The sequence below is a fragment of the Pinus tabuliformis genome, chromosome 7, assembly GCF_031772625.1.
Source record: "Pinus tabuliformis cultivar Carrire ecotype Pingquan chromosome 7, CPIR1, whole genome shotgun sequence".
NCBI classification, from domain to species: Eukaryota; Viridiplantae; Streptophyta; class Pinopsida; order Pinales; family Pinaceae; genus Pinus; species Pinus tabuliformis.
The window spans coordinates 1557349309-1557372428 of NC_142293.1; the positions used below are offsets into that span (position 1 = coordinate 1557349309).

At 33.2% G+C, this 23120-nt stretch overlaps 2 pseudogenes; one reads left to right on the forward strand and one right to left on the reverse strand.

Annotated features, from left to right (window-relative positions):
* Positions 1–12509: 12509 nt before the first annotated feature.
* LOC149253914 (benzyl alcohol O-benzoyltransferase pseudogene) lies at positions 12510–13165 on the reverse strand (annotated as a pseudogene).
* Positions 13166–13188: 23 nt separating this feature from the next.
* On the forward strand, positions 13189–16380 carry LOC149253915 (glucan endo-1,3-beta-glucosidase 14 pseudogene; annotated as a pseudogene).
* The last annotated feature ends 6740 nt before the right edge of the window (positions 16381–23120 follow it).

Sequence of the window (23120 nt, forward strand, 5' to 3'; positions counted from 1 at the left end):
ACTTTTCTATAGAATATGGTATATATGTTAAATTTTTTAAAATATTTATAGTGATATACATGAGTTAGAAGTTGAAATTTATGAACAAAATAATTTTTTTTGTTTTTTTTTTAATTAAATTTATGAATTAAAAAAAATTATGTGAAAGAATATTATATAAAGTCAATTATAGTTTTTTTTAGGTACGTGGTATTGATAAGTTATAACATTTGCCAATAATATTATATGTATCTCAAATTTTCTAAAATATTTACAATAATATACATAAATCAAAAGTTGAAATTTATCTTCAAAGTAATTATTTATTTTTTGTATTTTTAATTAAATTTATTAATTAAAAAATTCTTATGTGAAAGAGTATTATATAAAGTTAATTATGATTTTTTTTAGGTATGTGGTATTTATAAGCCATAGTATTAGCCCATGGTATTGTAACAAAGACTATTTAGAAAGTTGAAATTTATGAACAAAATAATTATTTCTTTTTTGTTTTTTTAATTAAATTTGTTAACTAAAAAAATTTCATGTGAAAGAGTATTATATAAAGTCAATTATGGTTTTTTCAAGTATGTAGTATTGACAAGCCATAGCATTAGCCAATATTATTGTATATATGTCAAATTTCTAGAATATTTAGAGTGATATACATAAGTCAAAAGTTGAAATTTACCTTCAAAGTAATTTTTTTTTTAAATTAAATTTATTAATTAAAAAATTCTCATGTGAAATAGTATCATATAAAGTCAATTATGGTAATTATTATTTTTTAATTAAAATATTCTCATGTGAAATAGTATCATATAAAGTCAATTATGGTTTTTTCAAGTATGTGGTATTGATAAGTCATAGTATTAGCCACGATATTGTAGCAAACACTATTTAGAAATTAAGAATCTTCATGATAAAGTGAGGGTAAGTGTTTTATATGGTTGTGCAAGCTATTAAGTCGATGGTAGAGATTTAATATACATAATATTTTAAAATAATTTTAATAATAGATAATTAGTTTACAAAATCTTTTAGAATTTTTTTGTTGTAGTAATAGATGAAAACTTGAGATTTATTTCAAAAGTAGTTATGCTTCTTCAACATTTCTAATTAAATTGATTAATTAAAAAAATGTCAAATTCATATGTGTCATATAAATAAGAGTTGTGTTTTTTTTGGCATGTGGTATTACTAAGTCATGAGATTGACCTTCCATATTGCGATAAAATCTATTTACTATATATATATATATATATATATATATATATATATATATATATATATATATATATATTCTGTTTCTAATTAATAACACAAATCATTTAAAATAAAATTATAATTTAGTTAAGTTTTATGACTTTTTAAAATTTTGGCAATGTGAAATGTATCATGAGCTAAATGTTTTCATGCTTATGGACATTTATCAACAATTTAATTTATATGGTTGCCTTAGTTTAGCAAGAATATAAAATCATATATTTGGAATATAAATACTAATTGAGCCGAGAGGTTCATTCTACAACCCAAAGAGATGTGTAAGTACGCCCATGTTCAACCTGGAATTGACATGTATCCCTTTAATATACACACACACACATATATATATATAATAAAAAACAAAAATGAATATAATTATTTAGTTTGTTTAATTAAAAGTATAATAAAACATCAATAATCTCACTCTATGTCCATGCTAAGAAGAAGTTGTAAAAATATATCACTCACTCTAGACAATAAATGAAATACATAGTAAAAAAACAAAAGTGAATATAAGTGTTTGGTTTGTTTAATTAAATGTATAATCAAACATCAATAATCTCACTTTATGACCATACTAAGAAGTGGTAAAAATATTTCACTCTCACTCTCAACCATAAATAAAATATTTTTATGTCTATATTAAACAACATAATCTTATATGATCAACTTTATATAGATATAAAGTACTTAAAAGTTTAAAAATCTATATGTACATTATATAAACCAATTGAATTTCCTTTTTAGTTTATTTTCTTATATATATAGGATCAAAGTGTAGACATTTTATTCAAATTTTACACTCTAAATATGGCCACAACCATGAACATTGAAAATTCTAAATATGGCCGCAGGTGGCCTGTGACAAGAAAGTGAGGTAGAGGAACGCTCAAATGGAAAACCATAAGTACAATAGTATGGATCAACATGGACATCATATAGTGCAACATACAGTTTCGACACAAAGGAAATAAGTGCACAATAGTCAAATAGCTAAATAACTATTTTATGAAAAGGATTGTTCATCACATAGAAGAAATGTATGCTCTATTTTTTCCATTCGTGTCACCTTAGCTCTTCACTTTTGCATTGTACATTGGTCTACATGCATCTCTATGCCTAGGCTTTCTTAACCTAGGAAAGAAACTATCGAGGGATACCTTGGAAAAATTGTCTCGAATGCAGTCATTACTATCCCTTCCTATTTTAATGATGCTTAGAACCAAGAAACACAAGATGTTAGTGAAATTACAGGATTGGATGTCAAAAGAATCATAAATAAGCCTACTGCAACATCCCTTTCTTATGGCATGAATGAGAAGGAGGGCCTAGTTGTTGTGTTTAATCTTTGGGGGGGAACTTTCGATGTACCTGTGGTTGAAATATCCAATGGTGTATTCGAGGCATGTTCCTTCCCTTGAGATGTTAGGTTATTTTACATTCATTATTTATTTCTTCTCATTCTCTGCTTTATCACGCAAATTATTCTAACCTTGTTAGATTTTTATTATAGGTAAAGACCAGAAATGGTGATACTTTTTTTGGGAGTGAGGATTTTGATAATGCTCTGCTCTAGTATTTAGTTGTTGAGTTCAAAAAGACAAAAAAAGACTTATACTAAAATAAGCTAGCCTTACAAAGGCTTCAAGAGGCTGTAGAGAAACCGAAGTTGGAGTTGTCATCTTCTCCTAAGACAAATTAACCTACCATTTATCACATAAGATGAATCTGGTACAAAGCATTTGAATGTGACATTAACTCGTTTGAAGTTTGAAATGTTAGAAAATCACTTAATTGGGAGAACAAGAATCCCTTGCAAGAATTATCCCAAAAAAGCAGGGATTATGACATTGGAAGTGGATGAAGTTATTCTTATGGGAAGAATGTACTGGGTACCAAGGGTTCAAGATATTTTTGTTAAGATTTTTGGAAAGACGTCGAGTAAACGTGTTAATCTAGACGAGGCTATAACAAAGGGTGCTGCCATCCAAAGTGGAATTTTGCGGGCTAAGTTAAAGGAACTTCTTTTACTGCATGTGACTCCTCTTTCTCTTTGATTAGAAACACTTGGAAGGGTTTTCACTAGGTTAACAAGTAGAAATACAACAATCCCAATGAATAAGAGTCATATATTCTCAACTGATGCAGATGATCAAACTCGGTGGATATACCATGATGTTGCAAGAATTAAACCCATTCAAGGAGGAGAGTCTTCATCCTTGGGAGACCCCAAACCTTCAGTTGTGGGCTTAGTATCAACTATCCATAATTTTCGTGTGTGGATTCATCTTGATGGCCTAAGGAATAATATGAAATTTTTCGAAGAGAGAGACCACTTTGGGGTTCTTGTTGCGGGTCAATGCCTTTTCTTCACTTGACACTTTCCTAAGACTTGAATTTCTTTATGTTAATGTCGTTGCTTGAATGTTGAGAATGCGTAGTGTGCAAGAGAATATCCTTGAGGTGGTACTTTGTTCATTGTGCATTATTTAGTAACCCAATAACTCATGTAGGTGGATTATTTCCATCTCCCCCTCCAAATTTGCACTTGGATATGTAGACTGAAATCTACACAAATGAGAGACCCTTATTGTTAAGTACATCAGCGGTATGCTAAAAAACACTTGATACACATATCTTTGTTGTGTTCCAAAGATATAAGATACTAATTCTAATCTAGTACTGTGTTGTGCGAGAATACATGGCCCAAGGAAGAGAATCTCCTAATACTTAAATCTTTGAGGGAATATTAGATGAGAGCAAGGAGGGGCTAAACTTAAAATGAGCATATTCTTAAAACTAGAACAAGTGCTTCATTGTTTCATTCTTGCCACATAGTAGGCATTTAAGGTATAGAATCAGTAGGTGTTCAAGCTCATGTTATTCTTATCTAATTTATGCCTTACGGTGTTTCCTTTCCAACATCTGGTGCAATTGCTAGAAATAATATATTTGATTTTAAGGTCTCAAACATAGACCAAATTGGTGTATGAGAGACCCTTGTTTCTAGGACAAGGGACCCACCTCCCTTAACTACTAAAGTCTACAAAGGCATACATAATATAGCCCCCTCTGAATGTGACCTCTTACCAGGAAACACATGCTCTTAACCATTAGGCCAATCAATTTGTATAATAATAAAGTTATAATTTAATTAGTTTATGAGATGTGTCATGTAATAAGTTTTTTGTCACCTATTATGGATTAATGTCTATGAGAATCTACCAACCACTTAATTTATATGGTTGCATTAGGTGGAAGGATTTAACCTCCAAGGAATATTCTAGAATATTTATAACAATATACACAAATCAAATCTTAAGATTTATCTCCAAAATAGTTTTGTGTTATTTTTCTCCCTTTTAATTAAATTGATTAATTAAAAAAGCGCATATAAACAAGTGAGTTATGATTTTTTTGGGCATGTGGTACTAATAAGCCATGGTATTATCCCATAATATTGTAACAAATCCTATTTACAGGTTAAGAATCTCCATTGCAAACATCAACAACAAAGGAGGTAACTCTAGATATTGTTCTCGACAAAAAATCCTCTTCCACTAGTCTTTATTGTTTTCGTTAGTTGTATTTCTTTTATCTTATTATATTCTGTTGAGGAAGTGTGTTTGAATTATAAATTATAAATTATTATAATATTATTTGTTACTAATGAGTTTTACCTCTCCTAAATAATTTATTAATAATAATCTAATTTTAATTTGGATTAAAAGAAAAAAATAATTTATTACTAATAATCTAATTTTAATTTGGAATTAAAAGAAAAAGATTTTGACTTCTCATACGTTAAGCCCCTTGTTACTATTTATATTTTATATACCGTTCAAAATACAAAATATAAAATAAAATTAACAATAATGCAGTAGTATTAATTGATTTTTTTGATAAAAATATTATAAATTTATTTTGTTTCCCTAATTTAAATTATCTTAATTATTTTATTCAATATTTTTATATTTCGTTTCCATTAGTTATATTTAAATTTCTCACCTACCATTAATGTTAAGGAAAAAGAATTTTTAATATTTTAATTTGCTATTTTTCATTCCTTTAAAATTAAAAAATAATATTTAGTTTTTCTAGTTTTATATATATATATATATATATATATATATAATTTTTTATATTTTATATACGGAATTTAAGTCTTCCAGAGAATTAAAAATAATATATATTTGTATATATATATATTAATATTATTTTTATTTTTATATTTTATATGAGGAATTTAGGGTTTCCATGAGAATATTGAGTGTGACAAAAAAAGACAAAACCTAAGAAAAGAATAATAATATTTATCCCAACTATCCAAAATACTTCCAATTCTAATGTTGAATGGAGTATGATAACAAAGATAAAAACTAGAAAGAGTATAATAACATTTATCCCAACTACCCAAAATACATTCAATTCCAATATTGAATGGAAGAACAATCTACCCATAGCATCATAACATCCCACTAGTAGTTGAGAGATTGTTCTTCCATCCAACACTGGGGATAACTTTGGCCTAGGCTCAACCTACTTCGAATATATATATATATATATATATATATATATATATATATATATATATATATATATATATAGATATATATATATGTTGTGTTTATTGCATTCACATATTTAATGTTGCATAACTTATCATACATATAAAGAATACGAACATAATATGTACTTTGGAAAAAATCCAATATAAAAAACCCAGGTTCGAGGAGAGGCATATGCTCTACCCTTTTCACATATATATAAGTGCAAATATAAAGAAAATGCACTCACTATGGAGTTTCTATGGACAATGTATGTTTTAAATGGTTGTTACATTAAGATGATCTTCTACTTCTTTCTTATCCTTCAAAGTTGTTTCCTATAAACCTAGTGTTTAACCCAATTTAATTCAATTTTTATCATGATATGATAATAATTTAAGGTTAAGCTTAGAGTTTTTACATGTCTCAATCCCTAATTAATGTTAAGGTTTTGGAATCTTTAATATCTTTTTGAAATTCCACATGTGAGTAACTCCACATTCTCTGTGATGTTAGTTAGCATGGCATCTACTTAGTATCATGGTGGTCAAGGTGTGACTAGCTTCACATTGTGAGTAATGAGAATTGACCTAACATCTATTTAGTATCAGTTGGTCAATAATATAAGTTAACTTTCTCATACAAATTTCTATTAAAATTATTTTTCAATTACAAAGCTTTTAGTGTATTATAAACTTCGCTGACAAATTTTTGATTAAAACATAATTATTTAAAGCTTTAAATAAGTTTCAAAAAAATTTGGGTCCAAAACATCAAAATCAAATTTAAGAACCATACAACTTAATAACTAATTTTTAAGCAAAAAAAAATTAAAGCTGTCGGATTTATGATTATGGGTTGTACGTTTTCATTCACATCACAAACTCTCTACATACACTGCCACTCAAATCAAGTCGCGAATTTCAAAACATTTAAAGAAATACTAATATTTCGCGATGACCGCTAGATTAGTGTGTTATTTCTTTCAATTGTATTATTTCTTTAGATTAAAGTCCTTCAATGAGTGTCATTCTTTGACTTGTTATATTCGGGGTCATCCATCAAGACTACATTTCCTTAATGGAAAATATACATTTTGCAAGTGCATGGATGATTGTAAGTGTGATATATTTAAAATTGGGTCTTTAATTATGGTAGGTGATTTCAATGTAGTTTTATTTGGAGATGAATGTTGGTACGTCAGATGTAGGGCAGATTCCTTAGCTGACCATCTTTGTCAACTCTTTGAGTCTAATTATTTACTGCATATCAGACCCCTCACTCTAACTCCTACCTAGCACAATGGTCGTGCTGGTGTCGATCACATTGGTAAAAGGTTGGATCAGTTCTTAGTACATGAAAACTCGTTGAAGAGTCTGGGATGTATGCGATCATGGGTAGAAAAATCTCTAATCTTTGACCACATGCATATTGTATTACAGTGGAGACTAGAGCACCCTCGTTTGGGCATTCCATTCAAATTCAATATAATCTGGCTTGAGAACGTGGACTTCATTTCATTGGTCTGCAATTTTTGGAGGGCACACACCCGAAAGGTTGGGAAATCCCCGATGTTGTTCCTGTCTAGTTTACTACACGCATTAAAAATTCGTGTTAGGATATGGGAAAGAGAGAAGAAAAAGATAATGTCTCGGGAGCTGAAGGATATAACGGTGGAAATTGAGAAACTTTACAATTTGGTGGAGAGGGGTAATTCATTTGGAAACATTTGAGACGCACTCAAAACACTGGAGTGCAAGAAGCGACAAGTCATTCACATACAAGAAGCGACCTGGCGGCTTAAGAGCAGAGCCCTTTGGTTGTAGGAAGGCGACAAAGACACTAAGTATTTTCATAGATATGCAAATCTGAGAAAAAATCAGAATACCATTTGGAAAATTCAGAGACTAGATGGGTATGTAGCATATACTACCGAAGAGATTCAATGTGAAGTTGTACACCACTTCGAGACTTTCTTTCAAAAGCGGCCTAGAAATTATACTAAGGATCAGATTTGGGGTTCGAATGGTTACCCACATATGTTCAATGAGGAGTTGAACGAGGAAATATACAGACCAATCACATTAGATGAAATTCTAAAGGTATTGAAAACTTTTGTGAAGGATAAGAGTTCAGGTTCGGATGGGTGGACAGTCGAATTCTTCCTTCATTTCATTGATTTGGTCAGGGGGGCTTGTTAAACATGGTAGAAGAATCATGGTCTCTCGGGTGTGTATTGGACCTATAAACTCCACTTTCCTTGCACCAATTCCTAAAGCATACACCACTTCTACATTTCTTGACTACAAGCCCATTTCTCTATGCAACATTACTTACGAACTCATCTCCAAAATAATTGTGGAATGCATCAAAGGAACCCTCTCAATCCACATTTCAAGGGAACAATCGGGTTTCCTCCATAACAGATTGATACATGATGTTTCCACCACTCACAGGAGGTAATCCATTTGATTCATACCAGAAAGATGAAGCCAATTTTGATATAAGTGGATCTTTGGAAAGTGTATGATTGTGTTGACTGGGCCTTCCTTCGCCTTATTCTTACTAAGATTGGCATATCTTCTACTATAGTAGAATGGATCATGGCTTGTATCTCATCGACACATTTCGCGGTACTGATCCATGGCTACCCCTCTAATTTCTTCACTGATGGCAGGGGACTTTGGCAGGGTTATTTGCTTTCAACTTTATTATTCATATTGATGATGGACTGCCTTAGCCTTAAGATAAAGATGGTGATTTCAGGGGGTATTTTTAATGGCATAAGACGGGCGATAGGTATTAAGGTCTCCCATAATTTCTTTGTGGACGACATACTAGCTTTTGGAATGATTTCATGCCCACAATGGAGGTTTTTTTGTAACATTCTGTAGTGATTTAGGGATGCCTCTAGTATAAAGGAAAATGAAGGAAAATTGTTTATATTATATTCAACAGGAAACCCCGGGGAGATTAATGAGATTGGGAGCATGTTCAACTTCCAAACACAACCATTATGTATCAAGAAAAACAAGTATAAAGTATCATATTGGTTGTGGATAATAGAGAAATACAAGAGGTAGATTAGTGGTTGGGCGCATACAAGTTTGTCTCTGGGGGGCAGATACATATTGGATCAAGTTGTACTATAACAACTCGATGTACATTGGGCACACTTGTATATTCTTCCTGCAACTGTCATCAATAAGATCAAACAAATTATGGCACAATTTCTTTGGTATGGAAGGGAGGACATCGACAAATACCGCCTAACCAAATGGGATAATATAACTATTCCTAAGGATCTTGGTGGTTGGGGCATCTTAGACATCAAGTTATTCGGGTGGGCTCTCACCATTAAATCAATGTGGTGTGGGTTCTTCAAGGAAGGTATATGGAGAGAAATTGTTGCAACAAAGTACTTACAGAACATGAGGATAGAAGATTGGGACTAATTGGAAGCAACATGGGTCCCTATATATGGAGATGTTTCCAAAAGGTGAGAGATATGTTTTTGCAGAGAGTTTGTTGGATTTTCGGAATAGGGAACCGTATTCTGATCGAGATGGATAGCATCAAGGAAGTGGAGGCTACTCAGAATATGGCAGGAGATTTCATTCAACGCCTTCACCTAAGAGGCATCTTCATGTTGGAACGGGTCATAGCTGAGTGGAACAGATCCAATCTGGAAACTTGTGGATATGTTGGGACTAACTGGCATTTATATTGCTGAGTGGGAGGAATATATCCTAAATCTAAGGCTCGCGGGACTTTTCAGATCCGATGTTAGGGACTCTCTCACCTGGGCGAGAAAGCTACGCTCAAATTTGGTCGAGGTGGCAGAAAAATACAGGTACCTGATTCACTCTCACAATAATCTACACCAACCTTGCTAGTTTTCTCTAGTCTATAAAATCGACATCCCTATGAAAATCATACTTTTTAACTGGATGACATGGATAAATAAGAACCTTACATGGGAGAATTTATGTAAGTGGGGATTGATGGGACCGGGGAGATTCCCCCTGTGTTTTCCAATGTAAGCAGGGATTGATGGGACTAGGGAGATGCCCCTTGTGTAGGACATCTATTGAAAATAACTTTCATTTTTCTTAGAATGTTTGATTGCATCCTGTGTCTGCAATGGCATATGTACTTCTCTAAACCTTCCTTATAGGAACTTTGGAAACATTGTCGATTGTTTTTTATGGTGGTTGCAGCGCTGCATAAAGGTAAAGGTTGTTCCTTTTCTCACCACTTGGGAAATATGGTGTGCTAGAAATCGACTTATTTCTTAAGGGATTCCAGCTAACACACGTTTCATTATCCACAAAGTCCTTCTTAGTTTGCTTGATGTCAGAGTTCCCATTCGCATAATAAAGGATCAATCTCACATATTTGCTCCAAATGCAATACATTTTCCGGTGGGTTTCTTTGATGGTGTCGCCTAGAATTCCAAATGTGGCTACGGTGTTTGGCTTCGGGTGGATCAAGTATGCCATTACAGGTTTCATTGGAATGGTGGATCGGGTACCAACATGAGGGCGGAAACATTGGCTCTCTGGGGCCTCTTGTGGATCTCCAGGCAACTGTGTATCGATACTTTATTTGTATATGGGGACTCACAAGTCCTCATCAATGGTCTATTGTCAAACCTGGATTTCTCCCCCATACATCTTTCTGCTTGTATTGCCCAGATCAAATTTCTCCGAGATACCTTCACAATGATCACTTTCCGGCACATATTCCAGGAGAAGAATCAGGTTGCAAACTCACGGTCAAAGCTTGGGATTGCTGATTATTATGGTATCATACATTATATATCTTTGGAGGGAGAGACAATATGGGCGGAGGGCTCTTTTCTCCTCCCATAGTTTGTGGTTATTGACTTTTCATATTTGATCCATGCTAGTATATATGGTTATGTTTTTTTCATTTTGTCACATACTATTTAGATAGAATGCCACTATTTCAATTGTGACAACGTAGATAGTACTCCTTTTGAATATGGAAGGATATGTATAGATCATTTTTCTCGATCGACCAATAAAATATATGAAATATGAAAACTAGATATACTTATGACTCATTGAATATATACATTGGTACATAATATAAATAAACATCCTTCAACCAGTGTAAATAATAAAATTTCAATTATTGTGTTAATAAATGTGGCTTATTTCAAAATAGGTTTCTAGAAATTCTGTTTTATAAAAAAACAGTGAAATGATAGCTCTCCTAGTTAAATGATTGTTTAATTTGTTCAATTAATGTCAATGAGTTACATGAATGAATGCAGAGTGCTTCGACAACATACGGTTAGGAATCAAGGATACATACGCCGGGTTATTTATTTTTAAAAGAGTTTTTGTACATAATTTTCTGGATGTTTGAACAGTCTTCTCCATGTAATTTTTTCAGGAGTTGTCTATAATGCGACTTTTTGAGATTCCGGTGACGGAATCCGGCGGAAGAAATTGAGATGAAATCATGATTTGTTGTAGTTAAAATGGTTTTTTAACTGCATATTCGGATTCAGCACCCTGAAAAACCCCTGGGACGCTTTCATTGTGCAGAAACTAGTTATCAAACTTGGATTTCAATAAATTACTGCCGGATTTTCACCGGAAAAAATCGCCGGAAAAGCTTTCAAAAAGTCGCGTTAAAGACTACGGCATTTTTTCACGTGAATTAGATAACCCAACAAACTCGGACGAACCATCTAGAGCAATGCTAAAGCATTAAAAGCCATTAGGCAACTTGTACACAACTCAATAAGTTGCAAGGTACCCAATTTACTTCATCGAAATACAAGTTGCAATGTGCCCAATTTACTTCACCGAAATACAAGGACACTCCTGCGCGAGGCACCCACCTCATTTTATTCACGTAAGAGCAACTTAATACTAGATTTTATTCAATTAACAACAACTTAATATAATTAAGCTTAGAGATTTCTATTTAATATTGGATCGTAGATATGGAGCTGCATTCGCGATACCTTCATTGATTTCTGCTTGAAATATTTGCATGGCAGCGGGCGACAAACATACGGGAACCATTATACCTTCCACCCCACTTTTGTTATGATAAGGGACAAGGAAGCTTGTTAAGCCCAGCACTGATGCTGGTCCCACTCAACCTTGTGCTAGCCCGCTGTAGGTTGCTCTTCCCCACCCCAAATCCACATCTCCAAACCCGATCTTAGTACAGTTCGAGACCGCGCAGGTGCCCACCACTGTGAAGAGAGGGTGCCCTCTCAACTCCATCAAATCTATCACCGATCGCATTTACTTGCCATTCACACTCATTTTCGCTTGGCAGATCAACTTCACAACGAAGGACAACGGTTTGGTTGCCAACTCTCATGCGGGTCGTCTTTGCGCATGACAAAATGATGGCATTGTGGTAGAAGTTTTCGAGAATCGGCAGGTCGAATCTCGCTCGGCCATCCAGGGTGAATATCAACCGAACTTCCTGCTCAGCGGGCAGTTGGAGAGCCCTCGTTCTCGAATGTCATAAACACGCCGATATAACTTCACAGGTCAGGCACTTGCCTTGCCCTACTGCTTGTATCTTTAGCGACTCGATATCCTTCGGCCCGAAAAAGAATGAACTCTGCCTCATCTCCTTCATGTTCGCCATCCGCCCGTCTTTGTCTTCGATTTGATCATATTTGTAGTGGGGGAATTTAATTGTGGGATTCGTCCGGGGTCAGAGGATTTCTCTTTCCCAGACTGGATGAACCGAAAGCCTCGCAGCTTCCCTCGCCATTTCGCCGAGAGATTTCAAGAACTGAACGAGGCCAAGCGCGTCGCTCATGGTGTGATTCAAACGAAGGGCCAATATGAACCCTCCGCATCTCAACCGCGTTACATAATTTCGACTGGAATATGAATTGAGTTCATCAAAGCATGAGTGAATTAGCCTGAATGAGAAGGAGGGGAGAATTGGTAATAGTTTTTGAGCCCGGCACATCATGCAGCAGATCAGCCAAGTAGGGGAGGGCGGGTGCAGGTCTCTGAATTCCTCCATGGAAACATCGGCATCAGCTTCTACAAACAACACGCCTTCGCTGGTGCAGTTCACGAGAAGCTTATCGAAGGGCGCTTCTCTCAATCTTCCGGCAAAAGGATAGTAAAATACCAAAACCTTCACCAGCGCTTCTCTGATAACTTTGGCAGTATCCTCACTTTTTTTCGACGGATTGAAGCGATAGAATTGGATGACGGGAATATGAAATCTGAAAGACAGTTGATCATCTAGATTGGAAAGGTATAGCAACCCTTTCGGAGTAGGCAGGGAGTAGGCAGGGAAGGAGCGACGACGACAGTCGGCTTTCTGGTGACCTTCATATTCAGAGCAGCCATGAAAACAAAGGTATCGAGAATCAATGAGAAACTATGACGCAAGCACGCAATCGAAGATCAGCAGAGCAGGATGCAGTGCGGTGCAGACTTGTTTCGAGATGGGGAAGACGACGAAGCGAGCGTTTGGTGAGATATGTATAAATTGAAGCCTTTTATCAGGTGATGTGACCAGTACAACGTGGTCTCGTATCTTTATTATTTTGGAAAGGGGTTTTTAAAATTGTAATTTAATTAATAATAATTTTATTGAGAGGATTGTGTTTTATTTTATGATAGAGATTTTAAAATTTCAATTTAAATATTAATATTTATTAAGTAGGGATATAATTTTTATTAAAGGTTCTAGAATATTTGTAATAATATATAAGTTAAATTTTTTAGAATATTTAAAGTGATATAAGTCAAAAATTGAGATTTATGTCTAAGGTAATTATTTTATTTGTCATTTTAATTAAATTGATAAATTAAAAAAAAATTATATATATAAGTGTTATAGTTTTTTTGGCATGTGGTATTGATAACTCATGGTATTAGGTCATGGTATTGTAACAAGTTTATTGAGAAATTAGGAATTTCTATGGTAAAGTGAGATAAGTATTTTGATGCTTACTATGGATTGATTCTTATCATATTTACCAACCATTTAATTTATATAGTTGTGCAAGTGATTAAGTGGGTGATAGAAATTTAGTTTACAAAATATTTTTTTTAATAGTGTTAATGTTAGTTATAAAATCTAATGACATAAATAACCACTCTCTCCCCGACCACTATCAAAGCTAAGCTTGAAATTCCCCCAAAACAAAATTATTTTACCTGCCTCCCTCTCTCATGAGTTGATAAATAAACCATGCTTAATATCAATATGTTTTAATTTATTATCTATAATGGCTAGGTTCTACTGTTACATGCTTTGATGGTAGATAGCGATGTGGTGTGTATGGTGTTGTACCATCTTTGTAGAGACTTATTAGGGTTCATGTTATTAGATAGTATACACTTGATTAATTCAAACCAGAGGCTTGTTATAGAAGAAGGTGTATGGGACTTTACTCATCCCTGTGGGTGGATTAGACAATATCTTAGTCTCGGTTTTAAAAGAAAATTTCAGAAAAATAAGTTGGTATGGGTGTAATGCACAAATAATTCAAAAATTGATCATTCTAAGCCAATAAGGGTAGTAGTCTAAAGGTACATTGAAGGTATCAGGATTGTATCTTTGTTCAAGATGGATTGTCAAAGACTGCATTCATATAAAATTGTACTAGTTGTTGCCTATATTTCGATTCTTTTGATTTCAACAGGTAATAAATCGATCTAAGAACTTCATTATCCATTGATTATATATACAGACTCTGTGTTTTGAAGCATCAGTGGCTGCATGTTGTCTTAATGTGGGTTTTTGAAATTTAAAGGGTTCCTGCATCCATTAAGGCCAAAAATTGGGTTAATGTGGGTTATGGTTGTATGTTTTTTGGTATTTCACATTGCAGGGGAAAATGAGTCGGAGGAATCATCACAACCAAACCCTGGAATTGGTGTAAACTATGGAACAAAAAGGAATAAATTTCCATCACCTAAGCAAGTAGCTAAGATGATTGGAAACATCATTGTCAATAGAGTCAAGATATACAAGTCATATTCCTCTATACTGTAAGCATTTTCCAACACAGGCATTGCGGTCGTTATGGGTCTTGAGAATGAGAAAGTCCATAGGATAAGTGAAAGTCCAACTACAAGCCAAGCTTGGGTGGCTTAGAGGATTTCTCCTTACTACCCTTCAACCTTAATATTTATGATAATCGTAGGGAATGAGGTCCTTACAAATAGTTATGGGTCATTAGACTCTGAACTAGTGCTTGCAATACAAAACATTCATTCTAGTTTGGTTTCTTTAGGCTTGGATGACAATATTAAGGTATCTACTCCACACCATATGGCTATCCTTTAAAGTTCCTTTCCTCCTTCGGCCTCCACATTTTCTACTAGTTTGCTACCAATTTTGAATCCTCCCCTCCAATTCTTGGATGATACAGGTGTTCTATTCATGTTGAATTCATATCCTTATTTTGCAAACAAAGACAAGCCCAAAGAAGTTTCAATGGACTATGTGATGTTTGGGTAGTCTCTAGGGGTTTCAAATCCAAAAGGGTTTACATATAACAATATGCTAGATGCTCAAATTCATTCCATTTACTCTGTTATGGTTGCTTTGGTTCAAAATGACACTATCCCTATAACTGTCTCTGAGACTGGTTGGCCTTCCAAAGGAGAGCCAGATGATATAGGATTGAATCTTAAGAATGCTAGAAATTACAACACTAGAGTCGTCAAACATGTTACTTCCAATGAAGGAACTCCAGTGAGCCCTATAGAATCGTAGATAACTTTATTTTTGCACTTTTTAATGAGAACCATAAACTAGGGCCAACCACTAAGAGGAACTTTGGGCTGCTAAACCCGGATGGTTCAAAATTATATGATGTAGATTTGTGTTGTGGTTGGTGTGCATCTCCTCCTCCACCATATTTTCCTCCTGCAAACCCACCACCTAACATGATTTATTTATTCTCAAGAGCACCAAAAGGTTTAAGGGGAGGCCTTGGCAGTGTTTTTTATTGCGTTGCCAAACCAAGTTCTGATTCGTCTATTCTTCAAGAGTCTTTTGATTTTTCTTGTGGGATGGGTAGTGAAAATCGTGCTTCAATTCGTCAAGGTGGACCTTACTATAATCCAAATATTGTTCATGTCCGTGCTTCATATACAATGAATAGTTACTATTAGATTCACAGTAGAAACTACTAGAATTGTGATTTCAAAGGCACTAGTATGGTCACATTTACTTATCCAAGTAAGGATTATTCCACTCATTTTATCTTCTAGGGAATGTATTCCTTTAATTTTTCCTTTTTTTTGGCTACTTGAAAAGTATGATGCATTATTTGTTTTTGTGCCTCATATTTAATATGATTCCATACATTAAATTTCGATATATTGGGAATTGGACATGGAAGTATTCTTCTATATTCCAATTTATGCACTATAATCACTCTCATAATGTATAGTTCAAATTTTTAAACCAAAATTGCCATGAAGATACCAGCGTGCAGGTCACTAAAATTTTCAATATAAACTATTAAAATGAGGGTCTAACTGGTTAGATCATGGCTTGTTTTGGTTCAGGCTATGGATCTTGTCACTATCCTCAAGAATGAGCATCCAATAAAATTGGCAACGTGCTTTTAGTAACTCAATCTCATCCCTTCCTCTTGGATATCAAAGATTGTAAAAGCCAATCCTTTTTCCAGAACATTGGACCGATTGTAATACTCATTATCTGAATCAGTTGCTTGTTGTGATAGTGTACTTACAAATGATTTTGGCAGCCTGAGGAATTTTAGCGGGTTATCCAAAATGCGATTTAAACTTAATCGTCACATGTACTAATAGAACCATTGGGAGCTTATTCGACATATTTATTTATAGTACCACTTCCTAGATATAAAATTCAGACAACTTATTCTGCTTCTCTAGTGAAGCTTTGTGTTTATGTTTTTCATGCGCTATAGGCTATCGCAACCCAGTGGATTGGATAATTTTGTATTGTTTTGAACGTATGGAGTAGAATGCTTATATTCAAAGAGGAATGAGAAGGAAATTTTGATGTGGTGTCAACTTTGTATATTTTAGAGGATACATGAATTGATATATATGTGATGTCTGTAATTGCAAGATATATTTATTGTACTGGCTAATGTTTGACACATTCTCCAAATGGGTAGTACTACCTATATTGAATTGTAACCTTAATGCAAATTAGGACTTCCATTTTTCTGGGAAACTAACTATTTAGTTTCACTTTGTTAAACGTGGATTATACTTGAACTTCTTGTGTATTATCCATGTTTTTTATCAAATGAGTGGATCTACCTTGAAAGAGTGCTTGAATTCTTCATTGTATTTGTTTTAGGCATGTTGATCAGCTGGTTCATTTTTTTTTATTGTCACCCTATCCACAATAATAAGGTCCCATGAAGAAGATTGTTTAGTATGTTTGATTGATTTTGTGGAGATTCTCTTTTATGTAAATTCCAAATGGTTAGTTAAATTTGTTATCAATTTAAACCATCCAATAAAAATTAGTTCATACTAACATGACTTGACTAATATGAAGATATTGAATCAAAACTAGGTTTTTGTGATATGACTTAATTGATATGAATCCAATTCAATGATGGGTGACTTGTTGTGTTGATGAAATCTAGTAGGGATGTGAAATTTAATGGGCCATTGTTGAATCACTGAATAAAACATTATTTCATCAACTTTCTAACTAATGCGCAATGATGTAATAATCTGCTTCTTCAATGGGTGGTAGCTTCAAAAATCTTGCTTTGAGTTTTCAATTTGGTTCCTTTGTTGGGGTTTTTCTCTTCAATTTAAGAAGACTATAGTGGAAATTTTTAGGGAGCCTATGGGTTTTATGCCATTCCCTTACATGCACAAGAACATATGTTTTAGTTATGCTTTATGTGTTCTACATGTGATTTTGGTTCTGAGGTATGCTACCCATGATATTGTAATGAAATTAGTTCATGTCATTGACTGACAAAGATCATTGTAACATTCAACAAAGTTTTAGGGATAGATGACTAGAATTGGACACGACAAATCTTTATATGTATCTAAATTGGGTCATAGTAAAGAATTAATTATATGTTATTATGTAGTTGCTAACTTCCTCTTTTTGGTTCATCTTTATTCCTAATGGATGCAACAGGTACATCCCAAAAATGTGCTAACTACCTGTAAGCTACTCGTAGGACAACAATGGATTTGTTTTTTAACTTTACAAAGTGTTCAAACTATATTTGATCGTAAATAATGATTGATACTAAGATGGAGTATGGAATCAAATATTTGCATGTATCATGTGAATGTTAAGCTACTATCTATTTTGGTACTGGTATAAGACATTAGGATTTTGTTTTGTATCGGATGGGCATTTGTACATATCATGTGAATGATTGTAACAGATTATCAACATTAAGACAAAGTAATAATCATGATTGAATTATTTTTTCCCTGTTGGGCAAAGGCATTTGTACTATTTAGTGAGATACATGCTAATCTTGATAGCTTATTCTATAGCATCACATATATACAAATGTTGGGATTTATTTACCGAATAATATTTTGAATAGGAATTTTGATGTACGTAGCAGACAGGAACATTGAAAAGTCTAAGTATGGTCATGGGTGGCCTGTGATCGGAAAGTGAGGTAGCAAAACATTCATATGGAAAAGCATAAGTACAATAGTATGGATCAACACAGACATCATATAGTGTAACATACAGTTTCAATGCAAAGGCAATAAGTGCACAATAGTCCAATAACTAGATAACTATTTTATGAAAAGGATTGTTCATCACATAGAAGACATGTGTGCTCTATTTTTTCCATTTCTTTTCATCGTAGCTCTTCAATTTTGCATTGTGCATTAGTCTACATTCATCTCTACACCTAGTTTTTCTTGACCTAGGAAAAAAATTGTCGAGGGTTACCTTGGAAATATTGTCTAGAATGCAGTCATTACTATGCCTTTCTATTTTAGTGATGCTTAGTGCTAAGCAACGAAATATGTTGGTAAAATTACAAGATTGGATGTAAAAATAATTAGCAATAAGTCTACTCTAACAACCCTTTCTTATGGCATGAATGAGAAGGAGGGCCTAGTTGTTGTGTTTAATGTTAGTGGGGGTACTTTCGATGTAACAATGCTTGAAATATTCAATGGTGTATTCGAGGCATGTTCCTTCCCTTGAGATGTTAGGTTATTTTACATTGATTATTTATTTCTTCTCCTTCTCTGCTTTTTCACACAAATTATTATAACCTTGTTAGCTTTTTTTTGCAGGTCAAGGCCACAAATGGTGATACTTTTTTGGCGGGTGAGGATTTTGATAATGCTCTCCTTGAGTATTTAGTTGTTGAGTTCAAAAAGACAAAAAATGACTTATCCTAGGATAAGCTAGCCTTATAAAGGCTTCAAGAGGCTGCAGAGAAACCGAAGGTGGAGTTGTCATATTCTTCTTAGATAGATTTATCTACCATTTATCATGGAAGATGCATCTAGTATAAAGAATTTGAATGTTACATTAACTCATTTGAAGTTTGAAATCTTAGCAAATCACTTAATCGAGAGAACAAGAATCCCTTCCAAGAGTTGTAAAAAAAAAGTAGGGATTACGACATTGGAATTGGATGAAGTTATTCTTATGGGAGGAATGTACTGGGTGCCAAGGGTTCAAGAGATTGTTTTTCAGATTTTTGGAAATACGCCAAGTAAATGTGTTAATCCAAATGAGGCTATAACAATGGGTGCTTCCATCCAAAGTGGAATTTTGCAGGCTAATGTAAGGGAACTTCTTATACTGGATGTGACTCCACTTTCTCTTAGATTAGAAACACGGTGGGGTTTTCACAAGGTTAATAAGTAGAAATATAACAATCCCAATGAATAAGAGTCATATATTCTCAACTGATGCAGATGGTCAAACTCAGTAGATAGACCATGATGTTACAAGAATTAAACTAATTCAAGGAGGAGAGTCTTCATCCTTGGGAGGAGGCCCCAAACCTTCAGTTGTGGGCTTAGTATCAGCGATCCATAATTGTCATGTGTGGGTTCATCATGACAGATAGAGGAATAGTAGGAAATTTGTCACACTGAGAGACCACTTTAGGGTTCTTGTTGCGTGTCAATTCCTTTGCTTCTCTTGACACTCTCTTACAACTTGACTTCCTTATGTTAATGTTGTTGCTTGAAGGTTGAGAGTGTGTAGTGTGCTAGAGAATATCCTTGAGGTGGCACTTTTTTTATTGTGCATTATCTAGTAGTCCATTAACTCATGTAAGTGGATTATTTCCATCCCCCCCTCCACATTTTTGCTTGGATATGCAGACTCAAATCTGCACAAATGAGAGACCCTTCTTGTTAAGTACATCAACAATATGCTAAAAATCACTTAATACACATATGTTTGTTGTGTTCCAAAGATATAAGATACTAATTCTAATCTAGTGTTGTGTTGTGTGAAAATATATGGCCCAGGGGAGAGAATCTCCCAATACGGAAATATTTGAGGGAATATTAGATGAGAGCACGGAGGGGATAACCTTAAAATGAGCATATTTTCAAAACTAAAACAAGTGCTTCAAGGTTTCATTCTTGCAACATAGTGGGCATTTAAGGTGTATAATTAGTAGGTGTTCAAGTTCATGTTATTCTTCTCGAATTGATTCCTTACGGTGTTTCATTTGCAACATCAAGTGTAATTGTTAGTAATAATATATTTGATTTTAACGTCACGTCTAGAGACCAAATTGGTGTATGAGAGTCCCTTGTTTGTGGGACGAGGGATGCACCTCCCTTAACTGCTAAAGTCTTCGAAGGCATACATACTCTACCCCCCTCTGGTTGTGACCTCTTACTAGGAAACACATGCTCTTAACCATTAGGCCACTCAAGTTGTATAATAATAAAGTTATAATTTAATTAGTTTTATGATGTTTTAATTTTAGCAATGTCAAATGTGTCATGTAATAAGTTTTTTGTTACCTATTATAGATTAATGTCTATGGGAATTTACCAACCACTTAATTTATATGGTTGTGTTAGGTGGAAGGATTTAACCTCCAAGGAATACTCTAGAATATTGATAACAAGATACACAAATCAAATCTTGAGATTTATCTCCAAAATAATTATGTGTTATTTTTTTTCCTTTTAATTAAATTGATTAATTAAAAAATGACATATAAACAAGTGAGTTATGGGTTTTTTTGGGCATCTAGTATTAATAAGCCATGGTATTAGCCCATGACATTGTAACAAATCCTATTTAAAATTTAAGAATCTCCATTGCAAACATCAACAACGGAGGAGGTAACTCTAGATATTGCTCTCGAGCAAAAATCATCTTCCACTAGTCTCTATTCTTTTTGTTGTATTTTTTTCTATCTTGTTATTTTCTATTGATGAAATGTGTTTGGATTATAAACTATAAATTGTTATAGTATTATTTTCTACCTTGAGTTTTATATCTCCTAAATAATTTATTAATAATAATCTAATTTTAATTTTAAATTAAAAGAAAAAGATTTGATTTTTCATATGGTAAGCCCCTTGTTACTATGCATAGTTTTATATAAAGTTTAAAATACAAAATACAAAATTAATAATAATGTAGTAGTATTAATTGATTTTTTTAAAATAAAAATACTATAAATTTATTTTGTTTCCCCAATTTAAATTATCTTAATAATTTTCTTCAATATTTTAATATTTAATTTCCATTTTTTGTATTTAAATTTCTCACCTACCACTCAGGTTAAGGAAAAATAATTTTTAATATTTTAATTTTCTATTTTTCATTCCCTTAAAACTAAAAAATAATATTTAGTTTTTCTAGTAATTAATATATATATATATATATATATATATATATATATATATAATTAATGATTTTTTTTTTTAATAAGGAATTTAGGACTTTTAGGAGAATATTGAGTATGACAAAAAAGACAAAAGCTACGAAGAGAATAATAAAATTTATCCCAACTACCCAAAATATATCCAATTCTAATGTTGAATGGAGTATGACAACAAAGATAAAATCTAGGAAGAGAATAATAACATTTATCCAAAATACATCTAATTCCAATGTTGAATGGAAAAACGATCTACCCATAGCATCATAACATCCCACTAGTAGGGAGATCGTTTTTTCCATCCAACATTGGGGCTAGCCTTGCCTAGACTTAGACTAAAATAAAGCCCTTCCTTCAACGAGCGTAAATAATAAAATTTCAGTTATTATGTTAATAACTGTGGTTTATTTCAAAATAGGTTTCTAGAATTTTTGTTTTAAAAAAAACAGTTAAATGATAGCTCTTCAGTTAAATTATCATGTAATTTGTTCAATTGATGTCGCCGAGTTATATGAATGAATGAATGAATGCGGAGTGCTTCGGAAACATACGGTAAAGAATCAAGTAGTTTTTTCGTGTAATTTGTTTAATTGATGTTATTGAGTTATATGAATGAAATAAATTAGAGTTTGGTGGAAAAAATTGTGGCCAAATTTTGATTTGTATTATTTAAATTAGTTTTTTATTGTATATATGGATTCACCATCTTGAAGCACTTTGCTAGATTTTAGAGAAATTAGACTAGAAAAATCTACAGAAAATAATACTAAAAAAAACTCGAAAAAAATCATTTATACATAAACTAAATTGTTTATTTCTAAAAAAAAATTTGTAGATAATTTTTTTACATAATTTTCTGGATGTTTGCAATCTTCTCCACTGTAATTTTTTCAGTGAATTGAAGAGCCCAACAAAGTGTGACTAGCCATCTAGAACAATGCTGGAAATTAAAAGCCATTCTTATGGTACTTTTTTTTTAAAGCAGATAAAAACAGATATTCCCCATTCTAAAAAGAGAAGTTACATATTTTTAGATTTGGAATAAAAAGACTAATCAAAAGAAACTTCAGATAAACAAAGTTAAAAGTATTTTATAGAGCAAATACTAAGACACTACACTTTATTCAACATATGAAAATTCAGCCTACTGAAAGTCATGGACCAGACGAACGGACATCCAATAATTAAAACCATGAGAAAAAACTAGAAGAATAGACATCCAATAATCAGAGCTCAAAAAAGCCCTATTGTGAGATAAATCCGCCAAGCCATTAAGAAACACCTCTTTTAAACAAAAACATCCGCTTCTATATCCAGATAGACATAGAGAAATACAAATATTGCAAAAGAGGAAAAAGAAAGAAAAAAAAAAAATTAATCCATCCTGGAGGGCATTCCGCCCCTGCAACCCTCAATGACAGTCAACGAATCCCAACGACCTTTGTACCGTACGTACTCTA